This window comes from Mytilus galloprovincialis, chromosome 2, assembly GCF_965363235.1.
Source record: "Mytilus galloprovincialis chromosome 2, xbMytGall1.hap1.1, whole genome shotgun sequence".
Classification (NCBI taxonomy): Eukaryota; Metazoa; Mollusca; class Bivalvia; order Mytilida; family Mytilidae; genus Mytilus; species Mytilus galloprovincialis.
In genome coordinates this window covers 107221155-107233163 of record NC_134839.1, presented here as the reverse complement: position 1 = coordinate 107233163, position 12009 = coordinate 107221155, and positions in this window count along the sequence as shown.

Below are 12009 nucleotides of genomic sequence, written 5' to 3'. Positions count from 1 at the left end.
TTATCCGAAACACAACGCATGCTTTATAGTTGAGAAAGAGATTAAATGTATTATAGATACGCAATGGTACGAGCAATGTATGATAAAGTAGACTCTAATCATGAAAATATGTTCTAACACGAAAAATTTGCACTACATAGAGTGAATCAAAGAAGCAGAGTCGCAGCTAGAATCTTGCATAAGTGGTTAGTGAAAATGTGGCTAGGAGTTCACTCATCATATGTGACTGTCATACATACGAGAGATTTAAATAGCTATAAAACCAGATGGAATCCACCATTTTCTACATGAGAAAATGCCTGTCCCAATTCAGTTTATATGCTATTCATGGATCCATCGTTTGATGTGTTTGAACATTTGATTTTGACATTTGCTTAGGGACTTTCCGTTGAGTTTTTTCCTCGGAGTTTGGTATTTTTGTTATATTATTATGTTTTGGAGGTGCTACAAAATTTGAGCGATCCAATACTATTTTCAATGCTTTCTATTGATTTAGTTTTCATATTTTTCTTATTCTCGTGCCAATTGTTGTTCTAATGAAGACAAAACCAGCATCTGGTAACGCTTGGTATGTTTGGTGATTGTTGCAAAAGTCTCTGCCAACAATAACACGCATCTAAAAGACATGCATGAAGAGGAGATCGATGTCTCTTTCAACCAAACAACAGCTCAAGCGGATCTTCATTTCCCACAGAGAATCAAACTGAAAACTGAATGGCTATCCTGCTCAATTACACTCGGTTTTTGAAACAATCTGAAATATGGTTATAATTAACCTCCAGCTCATTTTCTGGTTTTGACAATTCGCCAAAAATGGAAATGGTGTTGAAATGTGTCTTGGTATTAAGGATTCTGAAGATCCCTACCTCACTCTTGACTTTATCATATCATATTATTGCAACGAATCGATTTTACCTTCAAAAGCTGCTACCGATCTTACTTTCAAACACTTTTATCGATCTTACTTTCAAATGCTTCTATCGATCTTACTTTCAAAATCTTCAATCACTCTATCTTATTGTATCATATCTTCGCCTATATCTAGTTGTTGTGTCATAGAGTTTTAAAACCAGGCAAAACCGATTGGACGAAGTTTTAAGGTATTCATCACATTCGCACGAAACTTTATTCATTACCCCTTTCAAAACTTCATTCTCTGTTCAATTTATGTTTGGAATCCACCGTTACAAACCCTCATTCAAACCTATACAAAATTACAGCTATAATTTCGGATATTGCAAGTCACAGACTTTTCAAGCCAGTCCGCATTGGCAAAGACGAAAAAGAGAAAAGATCTTTCCTTAATCTTTCCTTTGCCAACAAAGGTATCGATGGCGTCAACTTAGGCAATATCCTTCATCATAAATTAGTTCAATCAAAAATACCTCCTTATTTCAAAGACCAGCCTGTACCAATCATTTCTTATACCTATACCAAACCTATTGCAACTAAAATTTTCAATTACAAACACGTTTTGCAGGATCTCGATATTGACGACTTCAAGTCTAAACCTCCCGATTGCACTTGTGCTAGTTCCCAATTCACATATAATCCCGCTGGCCACGTTATTACCGGTGACCTCAACATTGTTAATAACACTTCTCTACGAAATGTGTTATCTAAAGGTCCGAAATATCGTGAGCCTAAATCCATCAATTGGAAATTCAACTTTAAAATTTTGATGGATTCAGTTGAGGATTATGCCAGGCAATGGGCTAAGCGCGAGAAGGAAGACGTAGACACTCTTTCCGAATGGATTAAGGCAGTGAGGTCGTTGATACAAATCAGAATTAAGAAACTGAATGGGTCTATCAATGCCCATGCTACGTCAATCTTTAAAGACCCAAATGTTGCAAAACACCTATCCTACCTCCATGACAAATATGTTGTTGTCCCCGCAGATAAAGCCCCAAACAACATCGTTTTTGTATGTAAAACTCATTACATTAACTGCTTGATAAACGAATTCGGTATTGACAATTCACTTGAAAACTCAAAATATACACTCACGACACTTACCAAAGAGGAAATCCTGGATAATCATAGGTCTGTTCTGTGTTCCTTTGGAATGTCAACCAAAGATGAAGAACTGGATCTGCCATCACTGTATTGGATACCTAAACTACATAAGTGTCCTTACAAACAACGGTATATTGCTGGGTCTTCCAAGTGCTCCACGAAACCTCTTTCTAAATTATTAACATCTATTTTATCAGCAATCAAAGACGGGCTTCAAAGTTATTGTGAAACTGCCTATTCTAGAGGGGGCGTGAATCAGATGTGGATACTTAAAAATTCCAAAGATCTTTTAGAGTACATACAATCTAACTCTCTTTCATCTTGTAAAACATTTGACTTTTCTACTCTGTACACTAGTATTCCACATTCCAAACTTAAAGACAAATTGAAAGAGTTGGTATTGCTTGCTTCGTAAAAAAGAATGGCCAACGTAGATACAAGTATCTTGTCTTAGGGATGGATAAATCCTACTTTGTAAAGGATCACTCTGATTCGAACAAAAAATTCTTTGAAACTGATATTATCAAGATGCTTGATTTCTTGATTGATAACATATTTGTTACGTTCGGAGGACGTGTTTTTCAACAGACTGTCGGCATTCCAATGGGAACAAACTGTGCCCCTCTACTTGCCGACTTGTTTCTTTATTATTATGAGGCTGACTTCATGCAGGAACTTCTTAGGAATAAAGATAAGAAGTTAGCACTATCCTTTAACTCTACGTTTCGCTATATAGATGATGTTCTTTCACTTAATAATTCAAAATTTGGTGACTATGTGGAACGCATCTATCCAATCGTGCTAGAGATAAAGGATACTACAGATACAGTTAAGTCGGCCTCATATCTTGACTTCTAGAAATTGACAATGAGGGTCAGTTGAAAACAAAACTTTACGACAAAAGAGATGATTTCAGCTTTCCAATTGTGAACTTTCCATTTCTAAGTAGCAACATTCCAGCAGCACCTGCATACGGGGTATATATCTCCCAATTGATACGATATTCCCGTGCTTGCATTTCCTATCATGATTTTCTTGATAGAGGGTTGCTGCTCACAAGGAAGCTATTAAACCAAGAGTTCCAAATGGTGAGATTGAAATCATCACTTTCGTAAATTTTACGGACGCCATCACGAGTTGGTTTACCGTTATGGAATAACCGTTTCATAGATGATATCGAATATGTTCCTTACGTCGTAACTACAATCCCCTTTACTTTCTTGAATGTGAATTACCGAATTAGACTATTTACTGGATTTGTTATCACATGAGCAACACGACGGGTGCCGCATGTGGAGCAGGATCTGCTTACCCTTCCGGAACACCTGAGATCACCCCTGGTTTTTGGTGGGGTTCGTGTTGTTTATTTTTTAGTTTTCTATGTTGTGTCATGTGTACTATTGTTTTTCTGTTTGTCTTTTTCATTTTTAGCCATGGCGTTGTCAGTTTGTTTTAGATTTATGAGTTTGACTGTCCCTTTGGTATCTTTCGTCCCTCTTTTAAGCATAATTTATCAAGGCTACTAGGCTATAACTTAGTATGCCAGACAATTACAAAAACAAATCCTCACCGTTGAACTAGTAATTTGCTTAGTATCACTATTCAAGTCTTTAAATGTAGTTTAAATGTTACTGATAAATTGGTAACACTACAAGTTCCACATGTGGAGCACAAACCCCTTTCGGAGCACCTGGGATCATCTCCTTTTTTGGTGCGTTTTTTGTCTTCTTTGTATTGTTTTGTATACAGCTGCTTGTCTTTTGGTCGTTTTTCATTTTTTTTCAACTCAAAATTTCAACTTTTAAAATCTCAAAATTTTGACTTTTATAACTAATTTTGAAATTATAAAGAAACTAACGTGTTGTTTCCAATTTTTTTTTTATAACTGACATATTTGACTCTTTCACAGTATTTATACTTTTGCGATTATTCCATTCACAGTTTTCAATATCAGCAAGCGGAGACCTATTAAGTTACACGCCATAAACATGATTAGCATTTATTTATATACAAAACCATTTTAATTATTAGACAGAAAATCGTGTTCGGCGAGAGAATAAATGATACATGTTTCACACACAAATATCCACTTCAAGTCTGCACACTTAATACATGAGTATGAAAACAAACCCTGCTGCTTAAACTGCAACAATCTTTATAAAATTACCACCTATCCCTTCAATATCTTTAATGTGATCAATGTGGTCAAATCCTGATCTTATCCCTGTAGATAAAAAATAACTTATCGAAGGTCTTGCTAATATTGCTAAAAGACATGATGAGACAGTGTAACAGATGATGAGAACATGACAGAAATGTATAAACTTTTATTTAATACATTAAATTCACATTTATACATAATTCTGCAATTCCAACTCAACTACTGGACATCAGATTCCTGACTTTATAGGACAGATGCAAACAATTGCAGCGGGTATACACGTTTAAATAGTACTGAACATTCACCCTTATCTGAAACAATAGTGTAAACATCATAACAAAGAAAGACACACTATAAAATATATCTATTGAAATGGCTTAACTCAATCAGAAGACATATTTACACGATCGAACATACACTGAATGAATAAATCTTATCTATGACACAATGTAAATACAAAATCAATAAAGTAAGAAATGAACAATTAAAATAACTGTATCATATCGCTGTGAAATGTAAAACAATTTTCAAAATAAATAATAAGCTTGCACAAAAATCCAATTTGCAACAACATAATACACAGGTAAATAAAAATAATTTTGGAGTTAGGTGTACATGTACAGTTCAAATGGAGAAAGGAATTTTTTTTCAAAATAAATAATTTTGATGTTTATAGTACGAAGAAGTGAAAAACTATATAGTAATACCAGTTTAGAGACAAGATATACCCCGGTATAAGTAAAATTTAAATAACTAAAAAGCATTGCAAATAGTATCAACAGGTCAAATAAACAAGCAAATGAGATTTGATAGTACTCGCAGTTATTTACAGTTTGTTAAAGGCAAAAACAATTAATAATGAAAGAACCATGCATATGCATCAGAGACTAAACTCAACAGAAACACATCCCAGGGAACTAGTATTTTTATGTCATGGACAGTTAGAGGAGACATGACTTGTGCATTGCCAAAAATAAATGTATCGACAGGCAGTAGGATATTTCGGACTTAGCCTCTTTAAAGATTAACGTGAACGTTGGTGTGTCTTTATACATCCAGAGACAGAAATATGTCTCTGATACATCCCATTTAAAAAGAATATAAATTTATGTTCTTATTTGCTGAAGACAAAATCGATATTTGAGCCAATGTAAACTATATTCAAAGATCTTATTACAACAGTGGTAAGATCAACTTTACTCATAAGTTTGTTTAAAGGTTAGATGAGTTTTCCCGGATCACATACAGATTTCCAGGTGCGAATTTAGGTGGCAGCCCCTCCCCCCCCCTTATTGGAAAAATTTGGTTGATTATATTAGGAATCACTGAACCATGGCATGAGCGGGCCCCCTTTTTGGCAGTTAGTGGGTTCCTTCTTTTTGTACAATACTACCGTCTAAAAGAGGGACGAAAAATACAAAAAGGAACAGTCAAACTCATAAATAGAAAATAAACTGACAATGATATGGCTAAAAACGAAAAAGACAAACAAACAAACAATAGTACACATGACACAACATAGAAAACTAAAGAATAAGCAACACGAACCCCACCAAAAACTGGGGGTAAATTCAGGTTCTCCGGAAGGGTCAGCAGATCCTGCTCCACATGTGGCACCCGTCGTGTTGCTCATGTTATAACAAATCCGGTAAATAGTCTAATTCGATAGGTCACATTCATGAAAGGGAAGGGGATTGTAGTTACGACGTAAGGAACATATTCGATATCATCTATGAAACGGTTATTCCATAACGGTAAACCAACTCGTGATGGCGTCCGTAAAATTTACGAAAGTGATGATTTCAACTTCATCATTTGGAACTCTTGGTTTAATAGCTTCTTTGTGAGCAACAATCCTCTATCAAGAAAATCATGATAGGAAATACAAGGATGGGAGTATCGTATCAATTGGGAGATATATACCCTGTATGCAGGTGCTGCTGGAATGTTGCTACTCAGAAATGGAAAGTTCACAATTGAAGGCTGAAATCATCTCTTTTGTCGTAAAGTTTTGTTTTCAAACGACCCTCATTGTCAATTTCTAGATGTAAGTCAAGATATGAGGCCGACTTAACTGTATCTGTTGTATAATTCAGGATGTGAAATACTGTTTTTGATCAGTGTAGAGCCATATTTACTAATCAAATCTATGTTTCTACAAAAAAATTAGTAAAAGTTTTTTTAAGTAATTTATGGTAACGAATTCCCTGACTTAATAATTTACCATTTATGTATTGATTATGTTCGTTAAAAAATATGACATCACTAAAAACACGGCTATTACGAACGAGTTGGGATATATAAACATCGTCTGATGGAGCCAAAGGAACATCGCCGTCTAAGAAAAGAAAATTAACAATAATAATTGAAAAATTGTCTCTTTTGTCATAAATTTCAGTATGGGTTTTTTTTTTTAAATTGAAATGGCTAAATCTAGAAAACGACAACTACAGCCATTTATGTTAGATTTAGTTATAGAAAGTTCTTTTGGGTAAATTTCGGTACTATATTTAGAGAACTGTGGATGATTTAACGAGATAATATCATCCAGATAACGAAAGGTATTGTTAAATGTATCAATTAAATGTAATAATGACATGTTTTTACTGAATTTGATCATAAACTGAGATTCTAGCAATGCAGGAATAACTCTGCTATTAAAGGGGTGCAGTCAGTGATTATAGGAATACCTACTACTTGTCGATACACTTTATCGCCGAAACGTACATATAAGTTGCAATTGTCCAGGAGAAAATTAAAAGCTTTAATCATAGCTTCACATTTCCTGAAAGTGTATCCAGCACAATTTCTTTTTCATTACAGAAAACGAGTTACAGCAATGAGATTTTTCAAAATAGATATAGGAAGATGTGGTGTGAGTGCCAATGAGACAACCCTCCATCCAAATAACAATTTAAAAAAAAAGTAAACCATTATAGGTCAATGTTCGGCCTTCAACACGGAGACTCGGAGCACACCGAACAACAAGCTATAAAGGGCCCCAAATTTACTAGTGTAAAACCATTTAAACGGGAAAACCAACGATAAAAGACCGTTTAATTAGATATAAAAACTATTTCTTGATATGATTGTGTAGAAGTGTCAATCGAATTAAATGAAGGGCCATCAAAAGCATGTATTTTATCTAAAACCTCTCAGGAATATTTAACACTCCAAATATAATCAATACCATTATTTTCATAAGCTTTTAATTTTATTACAAAAGTTAACAACAAGTTCGCGTTGGTCATGTTGGTAGTAGCATGGAAGTAATATTGAAAGGAATAACATCGTCGTCACTTCAAAGGTTTCGTCTGCGTTACCGCCCATCTTTCGATAACTAGTTTATTGGTTCATGGAAGTATTATATTGTCAATATAAATTAAATACTTCCATGATTGGTTCAATAGCTGGCATGGAAGTTGATTTTCCGCATGTGATCGATCAAATCACTGACACTTATCGGTCATTTTCGTGTTCACGGAGAATTACGAACAGACAAGTTTTTGTCGTTTATACGTGCGAGGTAACCCGAATAGTCCATTCGTTACATTCCGTTGATGTACGTTGCCGAATAGAGTCAATCGTTCAATTTTTATTTTAATCCAATTTTTTCCTATTTATGGTTAGTTTGAGTCTTAATAGTTTAAACCGACACCTATCACCTACGAAAGTGGAAAACAAGGCTGGGTCATTTTCAATTCTAATATTTACTGCCATTAAAAATAAACATTTCCGTAAGTTAAGAAGATGATATTTTGTACAAAAAATACGTTTGGACCCCTTTATTAAATACGAAAAATCTCAAGTCTTTCGTGTATCAGTCAATTAAAATATTCACAATTCTAAACGGTTCTATCCTTTAATTTAAGTTCTTGATACATAAACTAATTTGTTTAAAAATGAATTAGCCGTAAGAGTAGACAGATAGATTCAAGCCCATTTCGTCGGTTTGTTATAATTTTTGCTGTAGCTTGTTATATTAATACAAGTATTCCACAATAAACAATTTAAAAAAATATATATATTTACGAAAATATCCCCATTTTAGTTGTCCAGCTTCAAAAATGTAATCAATGACATTTATGACATATACATAAATTTAAAATACTTGAAAGTAGCTAGATATCCTTCTTTTTCAATCTCGATAAATTTTGCACATTTCAACAGTAAACAAATCTATGTCTAGATTTGCCTACATTATTTTGTTAAACATCATGTAAAACCTGATCGATTCATCGGTATTTAACTGTTTAACTTGGGATCCGCTTTTAACCGGAAAATACTTTTAGAACAGTTTAAAACAAACGGTAAAAAGCAAAAATATGCTAAATTAAATACAATTTTTCATGCTAAACTGCTGTAGTTTGAACAATTCTCGTCCGTTTTTCAAGTTTTTTTTACATCATAAAAATTACGACTTCATCTGAAGGTAGGGATTTTATATGATACAGTGCCACCTTCTTATTAATAAACCTCGGATTTCACACAGGTACTTTATATTTACCGGACTCGATAAAATCACGTGACTGATAAGAAATTCCAGATGCCATTTTACAACCGAGATAGTAACCAAATGGGTCTTACCGCTGAGACTATAATTGGATAAAATCATATGACTTTATTACAGGGCTCTGCAGGCCGTTAATACATGCTAGTTAGTCGATGTTATTCCTTTTAAATATTACTTCCATGGTAGTAAGGGAGTAATTATCGATTTTTTGACGTTCCCTTTGTCCCCATCTTATGGTGTTTATACCTCAACGTATTCAATTCACTTGTGTTTGTAACAAAGCATTTGATATTAATGAAACAAATCTATGAAAGTATTACTGAAAAGTTATTATAGTCAAGGGTTTTCGATATCACACACTAGTCAAATCATTTACTAAATTTTATTATCGGTACAAGGACATCCTTCGTAAATAAAATTCAACATGCATACATCTTATAGATTAAGATATTACTCATTCAATCTTGCATGGTAATATTTTTTACAAAGCACAAATAAAGGCAACAGTATTATACCGCTGTTCGAAATTCATAAATTGATTGAGAAAAAAAACTGAGGGAAACACATCAAATATAAGAGATAAACTAAGACACAACAGAAACACAACATTAAAATGTAACATACACAGAAACGAACTATAATATAACAATGGCCATTTCCTGACTTGGTATAGGACATTTTAAAAAAAAATGGTGGGTTGAACCTGGTTTTGTTGCATGCCAAATCTCCCTCTTTTATGGCAATGTTAAATATAACATTAAAATGACAACATTCCATGGCAGGACTACAATATAAATAAATGGGAGAACATAAAGGACAGAGAAACGCACGAATAATAGCTAACAAAAGGTAGGTTTAAAATTTGATACACAACAATGTCGACATTCACCTCAAGAGCTAATAAAACCTTTAAACAGACTTATTAAGAAGGGATATAGTTACGATACTGTTGTCAGATCATTAGGCTTTGCCATAATTTGGTATTAGTATTGATTTCCTCATGGAGTCTTTGCATTGGAAATAATAATGCTGTACCCCTATTTGTGACATATATATTTATCTATTATGGCTGTTTGTTTTTTTCCCACATCTTTGTTAATATAATGGCATTTGATGCAACTGTCAAAATAGTGAGAGGTTTAGATAGCTTTAAAACCAGGTGTAATCCACCATTTTCTACATAAGAAAATACCTGTACCAAGTCAGGAAAATGACATGACTCTCGATCGTTCCTGGGAGTTCAGTATTTTTGTGATTTTTACTTTAAAATAATACGAATACATTAGATTTAATAATTAGTGAAATATAAATTGACTAGATTTTCACTGTAAGGAAGACACACAAAAGTAATTGAAACTTTTTTCCAGTGGGGTCCTTTAAAGTTATTATGAAACTGCTTATCTAGAGCTGGCATGAATCAGATGTTGATACTGTCGTGAGATCCGAGCATAATTTTATAATTAATAATATAAGAACAATATATGAAACTCACCAGGGTTTATTCAGGTGATACAGCAATTATACACAAAATACAGTTATAATCTAAACAATCAATGCAATCAATCCTTTCAATACATGTGGTTACAGGTGAAGAGTTAGAAAAGAAAGACGAAAGATACCAGAGGGACAGTCAAACTCATAAATCGAAAAATAAACTGACTGCGCCATGGCTAAAAATGAAAAAGACAAACAGACAGTCCGTAAAATTTACGAAGGGATGATTTCAATTTCACCATTTGGAACTCTTGGTTTAATAGCTTCCTTGTGAGCAGCACTCCTCTATCAAGAAAATCATGATAGGAAATGCGAGCACGGGAATATCGTATCAATTGGGAGATATATACCCCGTATGCAGAATCACTCGGATTCAAACAAAAAATTCTCTGAAATTGACATTATCAAGATGCTTGGTTTCTTGATGGACAACATATTCGTTAAGATGTTAAGTTTGGAGGACGTGTTGTTCAAAAGACAGTCGGCATTCAAATGTGAACCAATTGTGCCCCTCTTCTTGCCGACTTGTTCCTTTATTTTATGAGACTGACTTCATACAGAAACATTTTAGGAAGAAAGATAAGAAGTTAGCAATATTCTTTAACTTAACTTTCCGCTATATAGATGATGTTCGCTATACTAGATAATTCAAATTGAATGCATCATCCCATCGAACTAGAGATAAAGGATACACCAGATACAGTTATGTCTGCCTCAAATCATGACTTACAATGAGGGTCGGTTGAAAACAAAACTTTACGACAAAGGAGAGGATTTCAGCTTTCCAATTGTGAACTTTCCATTGTCATGTAGCAACATTCCAGCAGCGCCTGCATTCAGAGCATTTAATTACCTAGCTCCCACATGCCCAAATTGATACGACATTCCCAGGCTTGTGTTTCCTATCATGATTTCCTTGATATAGGGTTGCTGCTCACTAGGAAACTATTAAACCAAGGGTTTCAAATGGCGAAGCTGAAATCATCCTTTTACGGACGCCATCCGTGACGAGTTGGTTTACCGTTATGAAATAACCGTTTCAAAGATGATATGGAATATGTTCTATATATACAACATCCGCTTCCCCTTTCACGAATGTGACCTACCGAATTAGACTATTTACCAGGTTAGTCCGAGATTACTCTGACGTCTAACGGCTGTTTTGCCAGACAAGCTGGGCCCGTCGAACGTCCCACGGCCCCAGCTTGTCTGGCAAAACAGCCGTTAGACGTCAGAGTAATCTCGGACTATTACCAGGTTTGTAATAAAATGAGCAATAAGCCGGGTGCAACATGCGGAGCAGGATCTGTTTACCCTTCCGAGACATATAATGTAATGTATCTGCCCTTCCAGAGCTCCTGAGATTACCCCCAGTGTTTGGTGTGGTTCGCGTTGCTTATGTAACCGGAGGGGTTTTCACGTTGTGTATTTTCTGTGTCAACTTTAACATATTTTACCCCAGACCGTGTAAAGAGTAGGTATAGGAATCCTGAGTCTCTGATCCTTCATATTTGGCTTTGCAAAACTTAACACTAGCAAGTTTTCATAGTTTATTAGCAAACTACATAATTCAACAAATATCAACAATTTGTAAAGATAAAAACATGAAACATGAATATAAAAAGCAAGTTAAAATTCACATAAAAGTGACATAGCTTAATCTGTCATTTTAACCTTTGTCTAGATGCATTATAATTCTAGACACAATAGCGACATTGTGTCTAGATGCTGTGAAATGCATTACACCTTTCGTGTACACAATGAGCAAGGTCTGTGCAAGACCAGTTAGGCAGCAAAGTCTGTGATGGACCTTACGTGTAGA